The sequence below is a fragment of the Chironomus tepperi genome, unplaced genomic scaffold (genome assembly GCF_022539635.2).
Source record: "Chironomus tepperi strain 1889 unplaced genomic scaffold, CSIRO-AGI_Ctep_v1 contig_177, whole genome shotgun sequence".
Taxonomy (NCBI): domain Eukaryota; kingdom Metazoa; phylum Arthropoda; class Insecta; order Diptera; family Chironomidae; genus Chironomus; species Chironomus tepperi.
This window is the reverse complement of record NW_027226299.1, coordinates 2,285,968-2,311,362: the sequence shown is the minus strand read 5'-3', so window position 1 is coordinate 2,311,362 and position 25,395 is coordinate 2,285,968. Positions and strand designations below refer to the sequence as shown.

At 30.9% G+C, this 25,395-nt stretch overlaps 1 long non-coding RNA gene across 1 annotated transcript; it reads right to left on the bottom strand.

Annotated features, from left to right (window-relative positions):
- Nucleotides 1–23,107: 23,107 nt before the first annotated feature.
- On the bottom strand, nt 23,108–24,784 carry LOC139089396 (uncharacterized). Its single transcript, XR_011544292.1, has 2 exons — nt 24,698–24,784; nt 23,108–24,634 (listed from the first exon to the last, which is right to left on the bottom strand). It is a non-coding gene; the product is annotated as an uncharacterized lncRNA (long non-coding RNA).
- Between the last annotated feature and the right edge of the window lie 611 nt (nt 24,785–25,395).

Genomic DNA, 25,395 nt, shown 5'->3' with positions numbered 1-25,395 from the left:
TTTTTCATATTGAGAAGTTAGGTCCGCAAACTTTTTCTTTGTCTATCCATGGACAAACTTTTTTTTTGTGTTTTCTATTTTACATCAGGAACAATCAACTAAAATTAGATGAAAGAGAAAAAAAAATCATTAAAAATACAGCAACGACAGAAAGTTTATCCTCGTCGCCAATATGACTAGCTCATAAAAATCAGAAAGTAATTCATAAAAGCACTTCAATAATCTTTTTCTAACTAATTGCATTAACACAAATGTCATTGAACGTCATACAACACGGTGACACAATTTCACTGTCGTCGTCGACGTTGCTCGTCTGTGTAAAATATTAAATTCAATTTTCATTGCTCTTTTATTCAGCAGTCTGTATCGGATTGTGAAATGACTGCAAAAAAATTATATCTTGAAAATCATTGAATCTATTATTAAATTAGGAATGTATTCCATTGGGACGGAGAGGAAGAAAAAGTTGCATTGGAATGTCTGACATGCCTTAAAGTCAAGATAAAGTTATTGGACCAAACCCATTGAAAATTAATGAGTAATTTGCCGAGGGTGGTGTAGAATTGTTGGATGTTGACATACTGAGCATGCAACTAACATGCACAAGAATGCTGTCCACAAACTTTTGTTGTTTCTGTTCTGGACTGTTAATTTTAGACATTTCTAAAGATATTTTCATCTTAAAGTTAATCAAAGTGATTATTCAGTCCAATTAGCAAAGTCATATGTCCAACTAACCAACGACTGCATTAAAATAATCAATATTTGCCATTCTCCTTCACACTAAAAATAGACAAATAAATTTTTCAATTAAATTTTATTTATATACAATTCAGTTATCATACGCTGACACTAATTTACTGACTGACACATCATTTCTCCCCTATTCCAACCATATACTTGTTTTTTATTTCAATTAGGATAGCAAGCAACTTAATTTGATATCATATTCAGCTTTATTTCATTATAGTCTTCTCCTCCTTTTTATATTATATTGCAATGCACACATTCGATGCTGTCATTTATGCACATTGCATTGACCTAGATTTTCCACAAGCTTCACTTTATTGCACACACTAAGCAATTGAATATGAATTGTAGCTAGCAGCTTTGACCCAGATATTCTTCTATGTACATGCTCGCTATTTTCAATCTAAGTAAGCGATAATTTATAATTTTACTCTCGTACGAGAAACTTGAAAGTTTTTAATCGGAAAAAATGGAATGTTTCAAGGATTTTTTCCTCTCGGCACTAGCTTGAACATTTTCTTCAGCTCTTTGGCCAAGGATGAATTATTTTTAAAATTATCTGAAACGAGTAAAAAAGTTTTTTTTAGTCAAGGATATTTCAAGTGAATTTTTTTTACCCGTAGAAGTACTTATCGAAAAGGGCATTCGAGGAATGAGAGCATAAAATGGAGCTTTTCATGTGAAAAACGAAAAATGGAATTACGTAACAAAGGAAAACACAAGTTTTATGTTGTAATTCATAGAATAGAGGTATTCATGAGTATTGTTAAGATTTCTATGGATGAATGTGATGCAATTGAGTCAAGTGATCGATATCTTGAGAGCATGAAATGTTTACTTCTATTTTATAATGGATGGATTTTGGTTTGAGGATTGAAATGTTGTTGCGGAGCTTTTTGTTAACTTGAATATTGAAGGAAATTGTCGAATTTTTTATTCAAAATCTTAGTAAACTTTGAGAATCAAACCCAAAGGGTGTGAAACTACGAACAAATTAAAACAAACATCAAAAAACCGTTAAAAGACCAGCATAGAGTTTCAACATAATTATAATATTTAATTACACATCACATCAATTTCAATTAATTAAATTCCTCCTTTATCTCCCTAAACGATCCAAAAGACTTGAATGACAATAATTATCCTCATACCAAGTATGCATACACAAGAATTATCAAATAAATTCCCTTATATAGATAATGCTCTTAGTATACGTTCATCCAATTAATTGTATCGTTTTCCTTATTTTTTTCCTTTTTGCATTCTCATATGAATGCACATAAAGAACAATTTATGCTCATATATGTATATACGGATGAGTCCTTTGAATTATAAAAGAGCTTTTCTACATTATCGTAGAATTATTCAACATTAAAAAGCTTTAGACATGAGGATAATGTATGTGCAGCAGCATCATCCTTCCTCATTTTTATTCACATGCTCATCTCACTTTGATTCACATATTTATGCAACATATAGTTTATTTCATGTCATCCTTTTAAATAAGATTTAAAACATAATAAAAAGTATCCTGAATATTCATCGATGCAGTCATGCATGTGTATAAATTTATATATAAAAAATTCCAAGGATTTAAATTTGCAAATTTTTTTTAGCGGAGCTTAAAAAAGCATCAAAAACATGAAAATTTGTGTCTCGTTCGATGTTCTGCATGCATGTATATGTTTACTCATCGTCAGTGCTAATTTTAATGCATTTTTCGTAAAATAAATATGTTTTTGCATATTTGACTTGTTATGCTGATCAGGCGATTGAGCAGCTATGGCTGGAATACTGGTTGTGCTTGATAGTGGAATAATGAATGCATTCTATAGTGTATTTAAGGTCTTTAAATGAGTTTAAGCTAGTAATTTATAGTTTTGGTAATCTGAAAGTTAAGTAACCGACTTAAGGCACCAGACAACGATATAATCAAGGATATACCCTGACCATACTAGATTATAAAGCAGTTTATCATTAATATATCATAATATGGGAGTATATCCTTGTAGATCGCAGAATATACCCCAGTATATCTAGCATGGCAGCATATCTATGACAATTTAATTTCCTGACTACTTCTCGCTGCCTACAAATGCGCCCTAAATATTTTCAGAATCACAAATCATTCCATCAGCCTACCATGCTGTATGAAAAACTTTTATGGCTGTTGTCACTGACTAAATAGCACATGCAATAAATTGCATGGATATTCCTATATAAAACACGAGATTTCCCATTCAAAAATCATCCATATACACTCAACAGAAATGGATAATAAATTTATGGATAAAGGAATAAAAATTGTGGAGATTAATACAAAATTGCATGAGAATATACATGGATAGTCAGTCAGTGAGCGAGTGAGAAAGAGATATAAGTAAAGAGTTGGAAACTATTTCATGCAAAGAGGCATATGAAATGCTCCCGTCAGACAAATTACGTTGCGTGTCATGAAATAATAGCACTAACGTGTTTCTCTCTCATTCTACATGTTTAGTTTAAATACAAAATTTCACTGTGTTTTTTGTACTGTTGAGGGAGAATGGGAAGATGAAATAGATTGAATGTATAGACTGAGAGTTCATGTAGACATTAATTGTATATCCTATAATATGCAATATTTCGAAAGCTAGGCGATGTGTCTGCCTGTTTTAAAAGGAAGAATGAATAGAGGAAGTGGAAAATGATGAAGAATGAATGGGGAAACAGGCACTAGGGAAGCCAACTTGACATATAATTTTTTATTAAACTCATTAAAAATTCAATCAAATGGTGAAACTATCATTAATGAATTATCGCTTATAAAACACAACAGAAGCCATTAAGTGTCATTATTTTTCCTCCTATTTATTCAAATTTCTTTTCCTTGCTGTCTTATTTGTCTTTTCATGGCGGCACTCATGAGTCAACGATCTTACGCAAAAGTTTTGGACATTAAGTTGATTTTTGCATGATAAGGCTTGAGGGAAATCGTGATGTATAGCCTTAGGGGAGTCATTAAGGAACATGTCCTGCTTGCAATTCCGGAAATTGAAGTAGCAGCTTGACAACTGCCTTGGGGCTTAATTTAATTTGTAATACATTTCTCTAACGGTCAAGAAAAATTCAAAAACAGTCAAAAAATATTTGAAAATTTCAATCAATATTTGGAATGTCCAATGAAAGTTAACATCCCTTGGATAAAAGTTTACCTTACTCTACTTATCTGTATTACGAAAATTTTCCATAATTAAATTTATGTCATTTGGTAGTCTGTAAAATATAAAATTCGTATCATCCTAATGCATTTCACTCATGCACATGTTTACATGACCAAAAAAAAAATATTCTGTGGTAAATACACAATTTAGATTAAATGCAATTTTGAAAGAGTCAATGACATTGTTTGCTATGAATGAATAATCATGTGTATATTTTCGGTTATTTTCTGTTTGACAGCTTCATAAAAGTTAACACCCAAAAAACTTTTTTTTTCGTCCTGATTGTGATTGTTTGCCATTTTTTATGCATCCCTTCTCATTCATCCATTAATTTTTTAATGAATGAACAAAAAAAAAATAATTCATAAACTGTAAACAGCAGCAAAATGAGACGAGGAGAAAGAAGCAGAAAAAAAATAATATTATTGAATCACAGAACGTTAATGATGATGAATATAATGAAGTGCTGAATGTACATTGATGACATTGCATTCGATAGAATGGGAATCGGGTGGAAAAGTTAATTAAATTATGATTTTTTATGAATTCATCATCACATTACTCTTCATTCAATTTTAATTACGATGTGGATGGAGTTTATGGTGCTGATTATGGATGGGGTGCCTCTTGATTGAGCTTCTGGGGATATTGTGTCTGACTTAAAGTATCTGCGCCTTTAAATAAGCTTTCATAGACTCCCATTACTTACGATTTATATCCGAAACCAAAACGATGGAAGCGACAAAACTGAAATAAACCATATAATATCATCATAGACATTATGAATTGAGCATAAAAAAAATCCTCGTCTGGATGTTATTTTTTGTCCTTAAAATATTTTTTTTTTCATGTTGTTTGATGTCTCGCCTGCCTTATGCCTTCTTTCTATACAAATTCATGCATATAATTTTCTTATAGTTCCTTTTTTTGTGTTACACATTCATACCCCGCATCACGCTCATGTTTGAAATATTCATAAATGAATAAAGTACTCAACCCTATAGACAAGATGAATATTCATATATTTTGGCGTGGCAAAAGAAGAGTGAATTTAAGGACCAAAAAAAAAAGAGTGTAAAAAAATCACAATTTTTTTTCGTCGAGACACAAACATTGCAGGATAATGCATCAGTCTTTTGATTTTTAGTGAGCAGTGTGTGCACATAACAGAAATGAGAAAAATTAAAAATGAAGAAGAAATAAGCAACAAAAAAGAGCTTGAAAAAAATTAATGAGGATTTCTGGCAATGCCCTTTTGTGTGTGCAATTTTCGGTCGCTTCTTCTCTCTGCTGCTCTTTGTTTTCCTTTTTTTTTCATCCTTTTGTGAATCTCTTCTTTATTTTAACAATGTCTCGTCGCCTGCCCTGAGTTTGTCTTTTGTTTTCATCACTAAAATAAAGAATAAATATAAAAAGAGACAAAACTTAAGTTCACATACATAAAATTTTTCATATTACTTATTTATTTATTCGCGAGCTGAGAGAGTGTAACACACAGTCAGTACACAGTACAGACATATAGAATAAACAAAAAAAAATAAGAATTTTATTTCTTTTCATGTAAAAAGTTCAGACTTTTCATTGTTAGGGGCAGAGTTGGATTGATTGAGTAGTGGACAGTGGGTGGATGTGATGATTTTTGTTACAGGACTCAAAAATATGAGCATTAAAATGAACTGGTTGATGAATTTGCATTGTACGTTGTGTTTGGACTAGCGCTGATGATCCACAATCCATCTACACAGCTTTCTAGACAATAAATCACTCTCAGACAGTACAGAGCTGTAACAATCACATGAACATTATGTCTTTATACTATAATAGTTGTCTATGAGATTAATCTGTTCCTTACTTACTTAGCTGGCCATTCAGATCGACTGTGACTCATGGTCTCTCTTAGTAGACGTCTCAAGCTAACTCTATAGTTAGTTTCCTTTTGCCAATTGCCAATACCAACTGCTGAATCTGTTGCTTTCTGAAATTGCCTTATATCGAACTGAAACAACTCAATACAGGAACAGCACCAGAGCCAGTTTTCGAAAGAATTCAAACTCATTGGCAATCCCTAAAAACCAGCCGACTTACCCACAGCATTCAAACTATCTTAAAATTCTAAGCATTTATTGAACCACAACCCTGTCAGCAATACACACTCCCCATACAATGGAATAAAATAAGAGCAGCAACAAGAAAAAAAAAGAATGTAAAAAAATGATGCTGATAAAGATAACGACAACAGACATAAACATAGAGAGAAGAGTTCACATGATGCTCAAATGAATAAGAAAGAATACAATAAGATGTATGATGATAAATTGGACGTTACATTTATAGTGAAATTTATGCTTAACTAACTGCGAGAATTTTCGTCTGTTTTTTCATTATCACAATATTATTCATTTTTGAATAAATATTATTAGATACACATCCTTCCTCTTTTTCATATCAGTGCAGTCATCATCAAATGCTTCTTCTTATGCTGCTGCTGTTGCCTCAACTGATCTCATAAAAAAATTTACTCAATTTTCAAAAGAAAAACACGAAAATAAAAAGATAAAAAAATGTGCATATGAAAGAAGAAGGCACAGCAGAGAGAATTGAGAATCGCGCGCGAGCTGAGCCTCGATATAGACAGGCATAGAGTTGAGTAACCTTTTTAACAGCATTTATAAAGCGATAAAAAAAAAATATTTGTAAACTCAGTTTTTGTTCTGTTCATGAATGTGTGTGCAATTCTTTTGTGTCTCTTTGTGTACTTTATTCATACTCATGAAATTATCTTCTTACTTCTTGTTCCTCGTCTTTGACTTGCAAAAATAAGAAGAATAAAAAAAATTATTTATTTATTCTTCTTGAATCTTGTGCGGATCTTTTGTGTGTATTGTGAGCATGCATGCTGCATATAATAAAATTTAGTTTTATTTTATCAATAATTTTTTTGTTTTAGAATGAACTGAAATAGAAATTCCTTAAGTGGATGCACAATCAAGTTTCTTGTGTGCTTATCATAAAAGAGATACCGATGACCCCAAGCAAGTTTTTTTTTTGATTCTCATAAAATAATCATTTATATGCAGTCGTTTGAAACTTGAATGAAACTTTGTTAGAAACTGAGTTTTTTTGGATCTTATTCTGATCGTCAAGTGCTATTGCATGCTTTAGAATTTTTAAGGAAATGATCTTTAAGATTGTCAATTGTCAGATAGATGAGGGCAATCAGCCCATGAATTATCTCAAAAATTGACATTGAGTACATATTGAGATGTTGTCACCTCGACAGCAAGATACATCTCTGAAAAGTCGCTACCAAGCGGATTGTCAAGCCCATTGTGAAGAATTTGGGAAATTTCTTGTTGTATTTTTAAAACGGTAAAAATTATTTTGAATTCACTAGCGTATTTAAATTCACCACTTGAGTGATAATTTACCATTTGAGTGATAATTCACCACTTGAAAGACGAAATGTGGGTTTGCGAGTTTTAAAATGAAATATGCAGTTGGATTAGTTAGAGTTATATATGGATAATAACCACATTATCCACTTGGATGCATGAATGCAAATGTATTCCAGTCAAAGACGCTATCTTAAAATCCAATAAATTTTCAATATTCAAAAGCATCCTTTGGCTTCATGCCAACTTAAAGAATCAATTAATTCACAAAATATCAACAAATTTCCCTCATAATTTTCCTAATCCACCCAATTTATCACAACAAAATCTCAGTGTATTTATTTCACAATCATTCGACTGTCAACAGCCATAAATAATATAAAAATTTATTAAATTGAATTAAAATCATCTCGATACGTTTATAATCCTCTTATATTTTTTAATATTTATGCCAAACATAAAATTGATGCCAATATTACAATTTTTTTTTTTTAAAAACTTCAATGACATGACTTTCTAAATTTGCTGTATAAATATCATCATAAATGTATTTATTTACCTCATAATAAGCTTAATTTTGATTGGGAATGTATTCACCTGAAAATTATGAAATTGCTGTATTTACATAAATATGATCGTGATTTTTGCGGGCTTAGAAATAGATTTTAATGCTTAGTTGGTGGATGTTGGGTGGATGGTGCTTTTATGGGGATGATTTGATGCTGTAAAATTGAAATTTCTGCTGTTTTGCTTGCTTTGTTGTATATAGAGACCAATTGTGATCCATGGCTACCCTTAGATGCCTCCTGCATACCTATGAAGATGGGAATTATCAACATCAAGTGCAATACTGTCGAAAATAATTAAATAAAGCATCCTTAATGAGCTTTTTATCACAGAATCTGAATTAACAATTCACAAAAAAGTCATATCCATTCCAAATTAGTCTTCCCGTCCTTAAAAAATTCATTTAAAACATGTTTCAATTTGTACACAAAAAAACCAAATTATGAAAACTTTTAATTCAATTTTTCCGACTCAGAATCTCTAGCAATTACAAGCATGCTTCATTAGGGAAACTTTTGAATCTATATAGCTACCATAAAAGCTCATGTAAAGTAAGATTTAAGTTAATTACAGTCAATTAATATCTGGAAAAAATTGTGCATCCGACATTCATGTAAGTTTTCATTATTGCAGTTGTTCCATATTCTTGGAAGCTAATCCTAAGCTATTTTTATGCTTCAAAGGAATTGAAAATAAAAATTTCTACATTAAAATAGTTTTGCACTTACTTATGTAATAAAATATATTAGATGTGAATTTATGACATTGTTCTACATGAAACTCCTCCTTTATTACTATCTGCATATTCCATAAATCTCTGAAACAAATTATTTTAGCCACATAAAATGTGCAGCATAAAAAAGTTGAATTTTTAAAAAAATTTAATAGGAATTTTCTAAATTGGATTATAAAAATGGATTAAAGTTTATGCATTATGGTATTTATAAGAAGTTTAGGCTTAGGTCTAATTGTGAATTAGCCAGTGATGTAGCCAGGAATTATTTGGCGTCTCCATTTTTGGTATTTTGTTCTTCTGATCCTTTTGGACCATTTGAAGAAATTACGCCTTAACCATCTCGACATTTATTCTCCAATTCAACCACACCAATGCTCATTTTCAGCATAGCTCGAAAAAAGGCCAATAAAAATTCCACAATGATTCTGAAAAATCCCACATCTCTGTTTATATTTTCACATTTAAAACATTTTTTATATTCATAAAATCAACGAGGAAGTCATTTTTGCTCGTTCGATTGATTTATGATAGTCTGATGCAATCGTCTGATGTTTAATTAGCAACGACATACAATATTTTTTTTTCACATTTAAAAAAACTTTTTTTTTCACTCATTCTCATCGATTGATGTCAGGAAAAGTCTTCAATTCTCTTCATTTTCAATAGCGGACTTTTATTTGCTTTGACGGAAGATGAAAAAAAAATTGTGAATTTTGCATATAATAGGTAGGAATGCATTTGAATGTTTATCTGGCAACGTAGCGGCTCTCTCGCATTGAGTATTCAATTTTTTCTTGTTATTAGATTCTTGCGCGTATTTCATACATCACATCAGTTCATCGAGTGACTGATTGTTTTGAGAATAAAGAGGAAAATGCGCATAAGAATTCCTCTAACAATTTTAGATGTGCAACGTAAATAACAAATGGAATGTTTGATTAGAGTTTACTGCTGTATCTCACGATTTTCGATGGAATTTTATGAAGTTTTTTGACTTTGTTGAGGATCTGAATGGACAGTGTTGAAGTTTCTGGATGGAAATGGTCGATAATTTTAAATTATATGTATAATCATGTAGGATAGACAACAAACCTTCTATTGCACACATTATGAAAGTTTCTTTTGTGCTCTGGTAATGATCCAATTGTAGCTACATTTCCCATTGTAAGAATCAGATCAAATTAGCCAAATGGCTAGTCAAACGTCTGGAAATCCATCAACCTTATCTCTGATGACGATGTGTGTGGGTTCAAATCTTATTAAAGACAAATTATCATACTTAAATCAATTCAAATTGGTCTGCATGATGGAATTCAGCACAAGTTATCATAAATTCCACTCATTTCCTTCGATCCTCTCATAAATTAGCACCTAACCTCCATTAATCTACATAAAAAATACCTCAGACAATTCACGAATAATTGAACCATGTCAAAATGCATTGCACACCTCTTGAAGCATAAGCTGCATTTTGCATAATTTTCATGCAACTCAAATCCACACTCAAATATCCCATCCATTTTTACACCACCAAACACTTTACAACACTCAATTCCAGTAAAAGCTGAGATTTTTCCGTCATAACATTTCATGATTCCTGCACATTTTTAGCTCCTATGTAAATACACAAAAGTTTTTATGATAATTAAGTAATTTAATTCAACATAATTTCATTTTTAATTGCATCTCTAAAAGTTAATCAAATTAATTTGTGAATTTTTCATTTCCTTGCCGTCTTCCTCTTCTTGCTGCATGTTTGGTGCAATATAATGTTTATATAGTAACTTATTGTATGCATAAGAGAGTGAAAAAAAAAAGTGCAATAAATTCACATTTATGAAAGTCTGCATGGGAAAATGAAAATTATTAAAAAATATAAACATAAAGAAGTGGAGAATAAATTATGATTGCATACTGCAAATGTGAGCAGTATGACTATCATCAACATAATTTTAACCATAAACATTAAACGTTTCAACACACAACACACGGGGAGGTATTCACACAGGCTGTGAATTTTTTTTTTCTGAGGCCAATACTGATTCTACTCCTATGACTGCATCCCTAAAAAAGTATGAGTTGAAACAAAAAAAAAAAAAAATTTTATAGAGATGAAAATGAAAATCTCAATTTCCGACTCTTGAATTGCAAACGAAGTGAAAATTATTGCTGCTGTTTGCATTTTACTCGTCATAAAATGCTTCAACGTTGATGTCGTTATTTGCCTGAGCTTAGGTTTGAGGGGAGGTTTATGAGTGCAAAAGCATGCAAAGTTCGTCTGCTGTGTGAAGTAGCAATATTGTATGAGCTGTATCATTTCGTACAGTAGGAGTAAATTTGACGGCAATACCTGGGATTATGGTGGAAAGTGCAGACTGGACATTAATGCAGAAGGGGGATGTCTAATTCAGGAATATTCTAGAATTTAATGTCAAAATTTTCAACGGCTTTTTAAATTTTGAATTTTTAACGGCTTTTTAAGATTTGAATTTTTAACGGCTTTATAAATTTTGAATTTATAACGATTTTTAAATGACTTTAAAAATCATAAAATGCTACAATCTAGCTAGATACCACCAGAAAACTCATCTCTAAAACCCAAACTGTCTGCCACATAAAAATCTCGAAAAAATACAGCGAGAATGAACATAAACGTTTAATGAATGATTAAAATATATAGTGAGAATTCATAAGCACAAGAGACAAATGAAAATGTCGGGGACGTCAGACAAATTTAAATATTAAAAATTATGATTATTATGAAATGAAAATTACTCACTGTTGCTGTGCTTCCTTCTTTATGTACCTTTTAGTATTTTTGAAATGTACACAGCATCTACCTTAGCTTATTTCCTCCCCTCTTCGTACTGTCTGCTGGATAAGGGAACTATATCAGATTACTTTACTGCATCCTTGAGTCTCTTCCTTATTGAAACTTTATTTCCATAAAAATGAAGAAAAGTCTGAATTTTATGAAAACATTTTTCTCATATTTTTTTATATAGCTATATCTATTCATCCATTCCGCTATTTCCATTTTAAAATGTAAAGTAGAATTTCACAAATATTTATTTCAAATTCTTATTTCATCAAATAGAGCAGTCAGCTTCTGCCAGACAACTTATGGTATGAGTTACTTAACTCAAACAGTCACTGACTATCCATATTTTACTCATATTCACATCATATGTGATAGTCGACCAGAACTCATCATCTATCCAGGTGAAAATCTGTTGAAGCAGAAAAGAGAAAGAGGAAATTTTTTGTGAAAGAGTTCGAGTCGAGGAAGGAATAAAAAATAAATTGCCATTTCCTCAATCATTCTATCCAGTGCGTCTGAAATGAAATTTTGAAAGGAGCAAGTTGGTGGATCCTGCAGATAGAAAGGAAATAAAACGATTTTTATGAATTTCCGATTTTTTTTTTGAAAATTTGAACTTTTGCCTCAAATGATGCGAAATTTTTTGCATCTTATTTAGTCTGTAGAATAAGATTTTTGAGAATTTGTGAGTTTTTAAGTGTTTTTAATCGCAGAATCATGCTAGACATCAGCACTGATGCTAAAAAGTTCAGCCTGACCAAATCTTAGGCATCGATTTCAAAGAGAAAGCATTAAAATTTCAAATTTTATCTTCAAAATTTCAAATTTCTAATCCACAAAAACCACAAAACATTCAAGAAAGCACCCAAAGAGACTACCTCAACCCCATTTGTCTCAAATTATTCTGTCTAGAGAAAATAGTTTATAGAACGAGACATTATTCAGTCATTCGAAAAAAGCTTTAGATGAGTAAATAAAATCGATAAATATTCAAATAACAAATTTTAAATAAAACTTTTTTTGATGGAAATTTCAGCACACAGGAGAACTAAAGTTGTTGATGTTGATACGTATCGCATTGCCAAAAGGATTTTTAGTGCTAGACTTCTACCGTTTATATTTTATTTTTCATACGAATTATCCATGCAAAAATGTCAATTTTGGATAGAATGAACCTCAAATAAAGCGTACAAAAGGTTGTATAGACTTACAATGTAGATAATCGGAGGTAGCATAAGACCATTAAAATGAATGAATTTAATCGTTTCATAATTAAAGCCCAAAATTGTTCAGAAGTCAATTTACGTTTTGTCTCGCTTAAATTATAGAAAATTGCACATGAAATTTCAGGTTTGATCCCCTACCCCTAAAAAGTATATGCTGAAAATTCAACATGTTGCAATTTCATATCCACTTTTTCTTCATCCACTGTAATATGAGTTTAATTTCTTTTTAAATCCCTAACTTGTTTCCTTTGTCTCGCATTCTTTCTTCCTTTTTATATTAATGTCATCCATATATATCAAGTCGTTCCTTTGTCTCGTTTTGGACATATATAAGAGAAAAAACGAAAGAAAGTGGAAGCAAGAACAAAGAAAGTTGTAGATGCACATCTGAGTCTGAATGAAAATCATAATCCTCGACATTCTTTTGTCATTCATTCCTGCTCAGCAATTATCATCGAAATCATTACTATGATTATGATCTCCGTTTGATTCCTTATGTCTGTTATATTTCGGCGGTGAGAATGCTTCATTCCATTTGACATTTTTCTCTATGGACTTTTACCTTTGACTGAGCAATTTTTTCAATTTATCTCTGTGACATGATTCTTCATCAGCATGTCTGGCGAATCCATTAAAAATATTTGAAAAATTCAGCATGACGAGCACTTCAGAAAAATAAAAAATATTCTCATCAATTAGTAAAATTTATTTATTTAAATTATTTTATTGAAAATATTTTATGCAAAAATATTCATGATAATGCAAAACTGATGTCTGATTAAATTGAAAAATCCTTATTTAAGTATAATTTATGCTAATGAAGTTGAGGAGAAAAAATGTGATGATAGCATATGAATTTATGGCACAGTTTATCAATAGAATTCAGAAATTTTCAATATTTTTGAATTTTTCAATCAATTTTCAGTCGAAAAATTTAACTGAAATTTAGAATTTGAATTTTTTGCTCATTTTGTAAACAGAATCTCAAAGAATTTCTTAAAATGCAAATATTTGCAATTTAAAAGCCATTTAGTTCAAACAAATTGATATTTACAGCTTGCTCACTCTTGATTTATGCTTTAAAATGATCCAAGCAACTTTAACCTATGAAATCGAGTCAAATTTCAAACTCAAAATGTTGAGGTGGCAGAAAATTTAATCCAAAAATACAAAATTGTTAATTTTTTGAATAAACTTCACATGATTTCACTCAATCTTAATTATAAAACCATAGCAACCTCAAAGAATGTATAAATTATACTATAAAATGGAATATTCCCATAGCTATACATTCAACACAATCAGTAATGCAAAACTATTTGTTAAATTCTTACTCAATTTAATATGCAGTGAATAAAATTCTTCATTACACGAGAAAATGGCATGCGAGATGTGTCATAATCATCAAAAATCTATTAATCATTTCCTCATTTTTCCATGCAAGCAAAAAATATTTTTTTTTTTGCACAATTACTTACTCATTGTTCATCGTTTGCCTCATATATGATTCAGTGACTGTGTAAATTGTTTATGCAATTTAATAATATTATTTTGCTGCATTTTTTCTTTGTGCAGTCGCTCACTCTCTCCTCTACTCTTTTTCATGTATGTGCATGTTATTACATTTCTCGTTTAATTTCATATTGTAGCAATTTTCATGTAAAGCTAGGTCAGTTCTTGTTTAATGCAATTAGCCCCGAAAAAAAATACACATTCAACGCAGAATGAGAAAAAAAGGCAGCAGCAACAGCGGCAAAGTATCTTTAAGTTTATAAATGTAAATAACGACGTGAAGAAAAATGTGCAGTTGCACAGTAATGAGGCAGTTTGCTGCCTCAAACTCAACAAAATTGAAATAAAAACTTTTTTTATTGTTTATTTACGACACTTGGTATGTAATTGACACACAAAAAAGCCTTGGCACTTTTTTTCTATGCACATACTCACATATGCACACACATTCAATTTCTTTTGATGAAAAGTCTCGCAAACGAAAGGGAAAAGTCGCTAAAGCAACAGCCATAATAAAAAACTATAGAATGCAAAATAGAAACAAACAAATAAATAAATGAATTGTGATGCAATTTATAAACGACACAAACGGATGGGTGATGATAAATGTATTGAGGTCGAGAACGCTTTAAAGAAATCGAGGTGCATTTTAGTGCCAATGTGTGATAATTATCGCATTTCACCTTGAACTAAAAGAGGAATTTATGGAACATGCAATTTGAAAATTTTTAATTTGAAACAAACAATGCACAATTTTTCGGAATTAAGTTTATGATGTAGATCTGATAGTCATCGTTTAATTGAGGGATTATCGATTTAGGGAAGTAGATAATGTGATGACTTAGCATGAGATATAGCGCATTTTAGACTCACTTTTAGATTTAAAACATTTTGAAGTTTTGAAATCTAACGGTTTTAAATTTTTGAATTTTTAACGGTTTTTTGAAATTCAAATATTGACTGCCAGACTCACATCCAGCTAGACAAACCACGATCTATAGCTCAACATCCTTTATACTATCTCAAAGGAAAACGAATAATTCGTATAATAAAAGACAATTGATGAATAAGAATTGATTACTGCACATTAGACTTCTCGATTGCATGATTGAAATAATTCGATGAATTTTATTTTTGTTCTCCTTCCTTCATTCTTACTTCATTTACATTCCCATTCATGTATGAATGGATGGATATAAATTTAATGTGAAATGAGATATATAAGATAATATGTAAAAGATAAAAATGGAAATATGAACATGGCATGACTATGATAATATGCAAAAGAATGGATAAATGTAATGTCTTGTGCAATGTGCAATAATAAATTATGGGATGTGTTTGAAAATAATGACAGTAATTTTATGGAGAACATTAGGAGCATTTTAGATAGGTGGATAAGTTGATAAATTGATTTTATAGTTCAAAACGATTTGATCGAGCAGCATAAGGGGGGAGGGTGATGAAAATTGTCGGCACCTGACAGATGCAATTAGATTGATAATTGTTTGATTGTAGAGGAAATCGAATTGAGTGACAGTCATTGAATTGATATGCTTGGGGCCATTCTAAGAAGTATGAAGAATGTCATCGACAATTATTAGGGATTGGAAGCTATTATCGAACTAAAGGGGTGTCAAACTATGAAATTCACATAAAAATGACTTTAAACGTGCTATGTCATATTCTCAATGCCATCCATCATCACATCTCATAGCACTTTTTAATTAAAGGAACTACCCAAAGGACGCAGAACCATAAAAAAGATCATCATGCACATTGTGTATTCGTCTTGCTCTGGTTTTCATCATAATCACCATCCTCTTCCTCCCCTCAGTCGATGTCATTTCATTTCCACTTCCTCCCACAGTACATCTTTCCGCTTCTTTTTTTTCAAAACTATAACTCTTTTGTTATTCATCTCCACATTCCCTTCCTTTTTCTTTCTGTTCGTTCTCTTTTTTTGTCAATAAATTTCAATTCTAAACTATGACAGAATGTAAAAGAAACGAGATGAGGAGAAAGAACAAAAAACATAGAAAATAATGCAATCTGCAATAATGCTATTTAACGACCTCGACATGATTTTCTCGCTTCGTCATTGTCATGCAAAATGATAAATACAAAAAGAAACAGCGATGTCGAATAAAAATAAGGGAAAAAAGTTGTAATTTGTGATGAAGGAGAACAAATAGATAAATTGCACTGAGAGTGTATCGGCTTACATGGATGAATGAATTTTCATGAAGGATTTAGCACGCGATGATCATGTTAAAACTCAACAACAATCGTTCAAATATAATTGATGGCGGTATAGATCAATTTTCCATCAGGTCTTACGATCAACCACAAGGCAATCATTAATCTCACATTTCACACTATTTGCTGCACGTCTGAATGTCTAATTTGACGAGAGTTGGTGTACTTGTGAGGTTTCTCATTTGACTCTGGAGATTTATGGTTTAGTCAATGGATACAGTCAAATTTTCATCAATTCTTAAGAAATGTTGAGCTTTTAGAGCTTCGACTCGTCTGAGCTTTTGAAAGATTTCCCAAAACTTTTATGGCAATTCCTTTAAATACAACCCAGACTGAAACTATTGTTTAAAAAATTATATATGCAAACTTCATGCAATTTAATTATGGAAATGTGAGTAGAAAAAAAAGTCAAGTCTCTAGTGTCAGTGCATGCAAATAAACCTTGATATTTCAGTAACGAATACATATTTATAGAAATAAAAACTCAATAGCATTTACAACCTTGCAATATGGAGATAAAATATTGCACTTTTTTCAGCACATTGAGTGGGTCAGGGATGCGATCTGGTTTTTTTCTCCTCTCACTCTAGCTCGGTGCTGTAGATTTTAATACCAACTCAAGGCGACATTCATTATGCATTTTATAGTTTCCATAATGCCAGCTTGCTGCCCTTGTAATGCTTATTAGATTGATAATTAGATTTTTTTTCATCTCTCGCTTACTCGCCTCAATTTACATTTGCCTTGAGCTGTAAATGCAGTCGTTGTTGTTGCTAAGTCTACATCATATTTATCTCTCGTATTTTCCAACAAATAAAATTTTTCATGCTTCAACACGTTTCGTCTCTATCGTAATATTTTATACTTTTATGTAAGGAAATTTTTCTCTTTTAATTTTATCTGTCTGTCAATTTTTCTATCAGCAATTTGTTATATTAAGTTTTTCTTCTATATTTAATGATGAATTGAAAATTTGTCTGGATGAGAATTGACGAAGAAAAAACTGAGAGGATTCTTATTTTTTTATAAAAAGTTTATTGATGGTGGAGGAAATAATAGAGCGAGTATTAAATAATGCTTCAGAATTGTTCATTTTTGTGGAAGTAATGAGATTTTGCAGATTGTTTGGAATGGGAAAGTTGAAGTTGTTGTGAAAATATCAACGGTTATTTAATATTTAAATTATATTTTGAACTAAATTGAACTGAATGGTTGATTTTCCCCTTTTCGTAGTTGTTTTATACCCCTTCATACAACTATTTAGTCTATTTTCAATCGTCAAACAATAAACATCATTTAATATTTTAACTTAGTCTTTAAATGTGCTATACATATTATTAAGTTAAAGTGATACCTGAAAACAATAAGCTTTGATTATCTTGAAAGTATTAAATCATGAAATTGAAGCAAAGAAACCTTTGAAAGTTTGAAAAGAAAATTTAATGAAAAACGTCAAGGAAGTCTTATCTTAAAGTACAGAAAGTCTCAAATTTCTACAACTTGTTCATAAACTTAGCTTTTAATATATGCAGACTTAACCAGAACAAAGAAAAATATTTTCAATTTTCAAAACTTGTTCATGTTCAAAAATAAATCAAGCATACACATAAAACTATCCTTATGTACATTACAAGCCAGCAAAAATTTTTGTTCATTTATATCGAATGCAAAGAAATGTAGAAAAATTTTCATTAGCATAAAAAGGTATTGTGCTGCAAAAAAAAAGTTCATAAAACTATAAGAATTTGCAGGTACAAATATTTAATTGAAAAGAAAAAATTTGAAATTTTAATGTGCAATTCCTCATCCATTTCAAGCATTTTAAATTAAATTCCCAATTTTGTGTGATTTGAATTCATTTTTGCTGTAACTTAAGCAACTGTCTGTATAGCTACATTGCTGCATCAAAATTCACAAACATGAAATATATATTTTTTTGTAAATAAAATTCCACATAAAGTAAGACACAGGAGAAGAGATAAGTTGTATGAGGTGGTTGAGGTTAAGCAATGGCATAAAGATAGGGATTATCATGTCATGTAAAATAATAATTATACACAAAAGTGTTTTCATTTTGTAGATTAAATCTACAATGTCTGCTTTAGAGATTCTGAGATGGGAAGGAAGCTGCTCGAAAGGTTAAGAACGTTTTTGAGTATTTTTGAGATTTTGAGACAGAGATGCACGTGATGTATGTGACAGACTTATGGTGCTTGTGAAGATTGCATCTGTTTTTTGGATATTTTTAGGATTTTTGGGGAATGTTAGGAACAAACTTAGTTGTTCATTTATGACGTCCAAGTTTAAGGATATCAAGTCGTCCTGCTTCAATTTACAAGTTTCAAAGCTGTATATTCAAAATTACGCCAAAATTCGACTCGATCTGCCAAAACAACTTCAAGAGCCCCAAAAAGTGCTCGATATACAAGCTGCATTTTCATATTCACATGTTGGAACCACACGAAAATGTGAAAAAGTGAATCGTTCTCATCCCACAATCTCAATTTCTTACTCATATCATTCATCTTCTCATTCTCAAATAATTTTATTTTTTATTTTTATACATGAAGCAGATTTTATATTTTCCTGATTTCTTTCCCGTTCCTTTCTTTATTTGCATTCGCGAGTTCATTGAACCTTTATTTCAAATATTCTTTTTTAATTTGAATGAAGAAAAAAAAAGATTTTTTTTGTATTTATTTACGGACATTCGCATGACTCTTCTCTCAAACGGTATTTTAATGTATTTTTTAAAGGAATGGCACGATCGTATGGCAATAATAAGTAAATAAATTGTTGCAGCTTTTCTTCACTAAACTTTTATTGCACTTCTTTTATCTACCCACACGTCAACTCTTTTTTGATGGCTTTATGATGAGCTCATTTTCCATACAAACAAAATGAGAAATAAAATATTGTGAATGGAATGATAAATATGAATATCACTGAGCAGTTTTGCTGCTCTTGTCATATGACACACATGAGTTGACTCGGTACTTATTCGTTGTGTGCATTTTTAGTTATGGTGCAATTTTTTCTGTTGAGTTTTGGAATTAGAGTTTTTTCTCTTTGGTCTTTCTTAAATTGGATTTTACGAAGTTTGGGTGGTTGCTGAGTGCTTTGGATGTTAATAGTTTTTAGTGATCAGTGTGCTTAATAGTGTCAAAGTTTAGGATTCTGAGAATTTATACCAAGAAGTTATTGTGGATATTTTCATGGATTGAATTCAATTTAGAGACAAAAGCCCTAAATTCACACAAAAATCATCAACCTATCTCAACAGTCACTTCCGTTCATCATAATTTTGCGCTCATGTGCATCCATCATCTCCAAAATTCAACAAACTCATTCAAAACTTCCTAATTTTATGCTGAGCATGCAAAAATGTTCCTTTTTCATTCTGTCAACTCAGCTACCAGAGTCATGTATAATATGAAGTGCATCACATCATCCAGCAATGAAATATCATGCACTCATGAAGAAAGAAGTTATTCCTTCCCAACATTCATTCATTTTCTAACCCAATTGAGATTTATTTCCCACATTTTATATCAAATGAAAAAGAATTGTGAATTGTGGACATCGTAATGCAACAGACAACCTGTTTCCTTTAACTATATCTTCATGATATAAAAAATTTTCATTCCTTTTTCCCACTCTAGAGGATTTTTTTTTATTTGTGCAATGTCAGTTATGGGAGACATAAAGAGTTAATTTTGTGGCTGCACTTTAGATAGAAATGTGATGAAGATTTGCCACAGGAAGTACTGGTGACTTTTTTTTTTGGAAGTGGAGTGCTTAAAAAATACAGCAGTGAAATAAAGTTAGTGTAACTTTTGTGGACATTTTTGTGAAAAGTTTGTTGGATAATTTAAAATGTGACAGAAGTTCTGATGCTGAGTAATTATGTCATTTGACTGTTGGAAATTGTGAATGATATTGCAAATTAGTTAATGGCAATTTTTAGTAACCAGACTATTAAAAAGTTAGTTTTGAGCAAGCTTATTGTTAAGAAGAATTGCATCCGAGAGATGTGAAGTACTACTGCATAATGCAATGATCCCTAACATACAAAGAGACCACTTTTAGGTACCGTATTGGTATTCCTGTTCCATTAAAGCATGTTCTTTGTCTGTTATCGGATCCAGAGGCTGAGTGATTGACATAAATGGACGATAGATTCAATTTTATCTTGAAAATGGTATAGACTAACTCAACAATCAATTTCCCTGTCTATGAGACCAAATTAATTAATTTCAATTGAGACAATTTTTCAGAATTAAGTTCCATAAACTTCAATCTAGCCTATTCATCTACTCCTCATTTTAAATTTCATTCATAATTCCTTAATTTCCCAAAAAATCCTAGAAAAAATTCATTTGAAAAAAATTCACACCCTAAAAAAATTAACGAATCGCAAAAATTCAAACAGATTTCAAAAGAATCTCCGTTGGCACCAAACATTAAATATAAAGTCTTATTCATTTATGAGCTATAAAAATAATTCTAACATCATAACTTGAAAGATTTCTCGATTATTATCGCCATTATCATTACAATTATGACAAAGTCTTTCCCCCATTTTCATAAAAGTCTGTATGATTGTTCTAAATAAATTTTCTCTCAGCATACAGAAAGGAAGCAGCAGCAAAAAAATAAATTCTTCCTTCTTTGTGCTAAATTTAGCTTTTTTTTCATCCTCTCTCCCTCACTCACATACACACATATCTCACAGCCCCATACCAATACAATGCATACTGTTCCTTCTTATCAGCACTGTACTATTTATAATGAAGCTTGCTATGGAAATGATTATTGGTAGTGTGTGTGTTTGTGAGTGCTCGAGCAAGACGGAAAATCAGGAAATGCAATAACATCATCAGGTCGTACCAATACAATGAAACATTTTTGCAAAGTAAAAATGCTCCCTTAACGATTGAAAATTGCATTTCCATTCACCAATACATGTCCGTATGGAAAATCGTTGAATTTTCAACCGAAGAAAAAATAAAATTTTCATGCGCACGCGTAGCTTTTAGTTTTGTGAAAAAATTTCATATCGAGAGACACACAAAAGAGGACAAAAGGCAGAAAGGAAGAAAAATAGAGAAAAAGTTTAGATGAAAAAATTATTAAAGAAATTTTCTACACAATTTTAAAAGTCAATAATGGAAATTTTATCAAATTAAACATTGTGGAAGGTGATTGCAAGTCGAGTAAGCATGAAGGAAATGTAAGAAATTGTCAATTTCAAAGTGTTTTGTAACTTTTAAGTCCCCATGAAAAAAAAGATGAAAGCTTATCGTGGTTGTGTGTGAAGGAACAAATTGAGAGAAATTTTGCAAAGTTCCAGTTGTGTGCTGAATTGATAAATAACAAAATTTCATCATAGTCAACTTTGAAAGTTACAAAAAAGTGAACAATTTGGGATGTGAAGTTGTTGGGGATGAGAAAAAAAAACTTTTTTTTTATCAAGGAACCTTTGGAAAAAATTTCAAGGAGAAAAAAATGGGAGATGAAAAAAATTTTCAATCTTTATAAAATGATAAAAGTTTAGCTGGATCTGTATAAAAAGACAGCAAATAATGTGAGGGAATCCCGTGCAAGCTCAAAATTTGAAGCTTTGGGACTTTTCAATTCATTCAAGTTGAACAAAATTTTTTGGTTCCTGATTGCAATCAAAGTTTTTTGTGTCATTAAAATTTTTTTTTCATCATCATCATCATAGTTTTTCTTCTCTTTTATATGTCAGACATGCTGCGCTATCTAGCTGTCATAGTTTGCCATGCGTCATAGTAAAAAAAAAAATTCAGAGAAGAAAAAAAAAAATTATTTTGAATTTCAAAAAGTCCGTTAAACTTATGCTGTGTGTTATGCAATTTGCTCACTCGGTCGTGCTTGTCGTTCGTTCCTTTGTTTTCAATGATAAAGACGAAAGTATAGTGGAAAATGACCATAAATTTAATTCCACTTGCATTGTAAGCTAAAATTAAAGGAACAAATTTAGTCATTTAATTTATGACTCGCTTATGTACGGGGAGAAACAGAAACAGTAAAGTTTATCCAACAACGTATATAGCATGAAAAACAATAAAGGCGAGTTATGGGAAGTAAAAGGAAATTTTTCAAACGTTTGCATTAAAATAAAAAAAGTTTCGACTAGAAAACATGCAATTAACATGTAACATGATTGCAAGAAATTTTTCATTCCCTATTCTTTACTTCTTTTTTTATTGTTGCTGTTCCATTCTATCCACCAAAAGCCAATTCAGTCATGTAAAAATTTATCCAATGAATTGTATAAAAGAAAATAAAATGGCGACGTTCAATTTACGACGCTTTACAAATGATGATGATGAAAAAAATGTACAATTTTTTTACATCGACTCAGCCAATAAATTTTACACTATCGAAAATGTGCTTGTTGGATAGCAGCTCAGCTAGAGTACACAGCGAGTGGCTGAAATGTAAAAAATATGTAAAACACACATCTCTTACTCTCGAAAAAAAAGTATAAAATAAGAAAAAAATATTCATCTCTGAATGTGAAAAGAAATAACTTTTTTTTTTTTTGAAAGTTCCCTCTTCTCATGAACTGATCGTGACGATGACGATGAACAAAAAAGAAATTAATTTTAAACTTGTTTCTTAGAAAATGGGGTTTTTACTAGTGATGGCTATCGCAGAATTGATTCTTGTAACAGAAATGATCAAATAACGATTTTCATTGGTAGTCTAGACTTAGTTGGAAAGCAAACGGCATAGAATGACAGAAAATTGGGATCCAGACCGACTTGACTCTAGCCTCAAGATGAGTTTCATTGAATCTGGCCTGGATCTAGAGTCACATTGACCTGGAGTCGGATTTTCGATCAATACTATGCATTGTGTCTTTCAAGTTAGTTATCTGACCTTCCAAACATAATAGTCATCTTAAATAAACAAATTCTAGGTATTAGTGGGTCCATTCCTAGCCAAAGCAGTAATCCAAGCAATCATCTACTTCAGAGCCTAAAACAATAGAGATTCATTTTTGAACGTTACGTAATTAGTGAACAATTCCATTATATTCATTGAAATGTTGTCGAACACGTTTTTTGAGGCTTGTACTAATGCCTTCTTTTCGCACGTTTAATGAGAAATTATGATGAAATGTTTAAGAGGTTAATTGAGATTTTTTTGAGGAGTGTTTTTAAGGAAAGAATTTTAAAGAGACAGAAAAAATACTCAAAAAGTTGTTTATATCATATCAGTTTCATACTTAAATGTTTTTGAGTTTTGTAGAGAAATTGATAACACTCGACAATCTAAATATGAAGTTTGTTTGTGCTTATTTCAAGAATTTTTGAAGGCTTTGTTTTGACATCCAAAATGTTTTGGAATTTATTTTTAGAATTTTAAAATAATCTGTAGTTATGGAAGTAATAAGATAGAAATTAATAAGCAGACTCTCAATTATATCCAAAATATCTCACGCGAAATCTTAACAAAAGTCAAATCCAAAGACAAACATTCATACTACGCATCTAATGCTTCCATGTATCTAACGAACGATCGTTAAAATTGTAGATTGATCACATCTTTATTCTCAATTTCATTATGATGTCGATTCTTCTTTTTGAATCTATAGAAACTAGCTATAAATGTGCTGAACAATTTTAACACAACTTTTGTTAAAATTCAGAGTTAAATTTATGATCATTTAATATTCAAATTCATCTAATTTGTCATTTATATCTCTGAAATTTTCAACAACATTCGTGATATTAAGTATTAATGTCAGGCACACTATTAAAATTTTCATAAATCGCCAATTAAATTTTAAAACAATTTCTAATTTTGAAAATGAATAAAAATATTTGAATAAGTAATGACTTTCTCATGATTTCACCATACAATGCAATGTTTATTATCGGGTGTATTAAGTTCTAAGTGATATTCATAGATCCGAATTGTATTGACTTGTGTGAAACATCGCTTACTTTGATCTATTTGATCAAAAAATTACAAATTTTTCACATTAGGTAATATTCAATTAAATGGAACTAGTTCCTTGCCACAATTTCTACAAATTTTCACAAATTTCTGTCACTAAATCCTCAATTTCATCACAAATCCTCAATAAAGTTCTCATCTTCAATTCCCACAACTTAATTCATCGCCAAATGCTAAAATAAAAATGCGAGTCTTTGTTATTTTTTGCAAATTCACAAGCAATGCGTAAATCGTACATCCAAAAATGTATGAAAGAGATAGCACTAAAGTGCGTAGAGCGAGACAACCGTACGCAAAATTCGCACAACCTTAACACAAAAAAGTAGTCTTGATCTTGAAATGATATTTGCAAACCTTCAATATCAAGGCAAGGCTAAAATATTCGTAACGCATGTATTAGGTTTGTGATAATGTTTGTAGATACGCACAATTTTTGGCAGTGTGCGTCGTACACATTGACGAAAATGTTTCAAGGTTTACGCAAAAAATGCGAATCGAGGCCACTTACGCACAAATTTTTGCGTGAGTTTTTGGGAAACCGGCGTAACACTTTTGGACACGCAAAATTTACGCATTTTTAAAAAGTTGCAATTCTGAGCATTTTATGGCTTTTTAAGATGCTTGGATGATTTTTCTAGAATTTGTATTAAGCATCGGATGACGTGATCGTCGAATAGAATTTTACTACTTTTTGAATGTATGTCCAATACATTCGCAAATTCTAAATTAAACCGTCACTAACACAACATTTTGCATACATTGAAAAATTTTTAAGTTCATGATCAAAATCATTTCAATGTCTTGAAATTTACTAATTTTCTTCTTTTTTTCTAACTTTTTGCAGGTAATTATTGGGGATCCCCGATAGCTGAAATGGAAAATTTTATAGTAAAATTTGAAAAAGGTTTTTCATATCAGTCAGTAAATGATCATT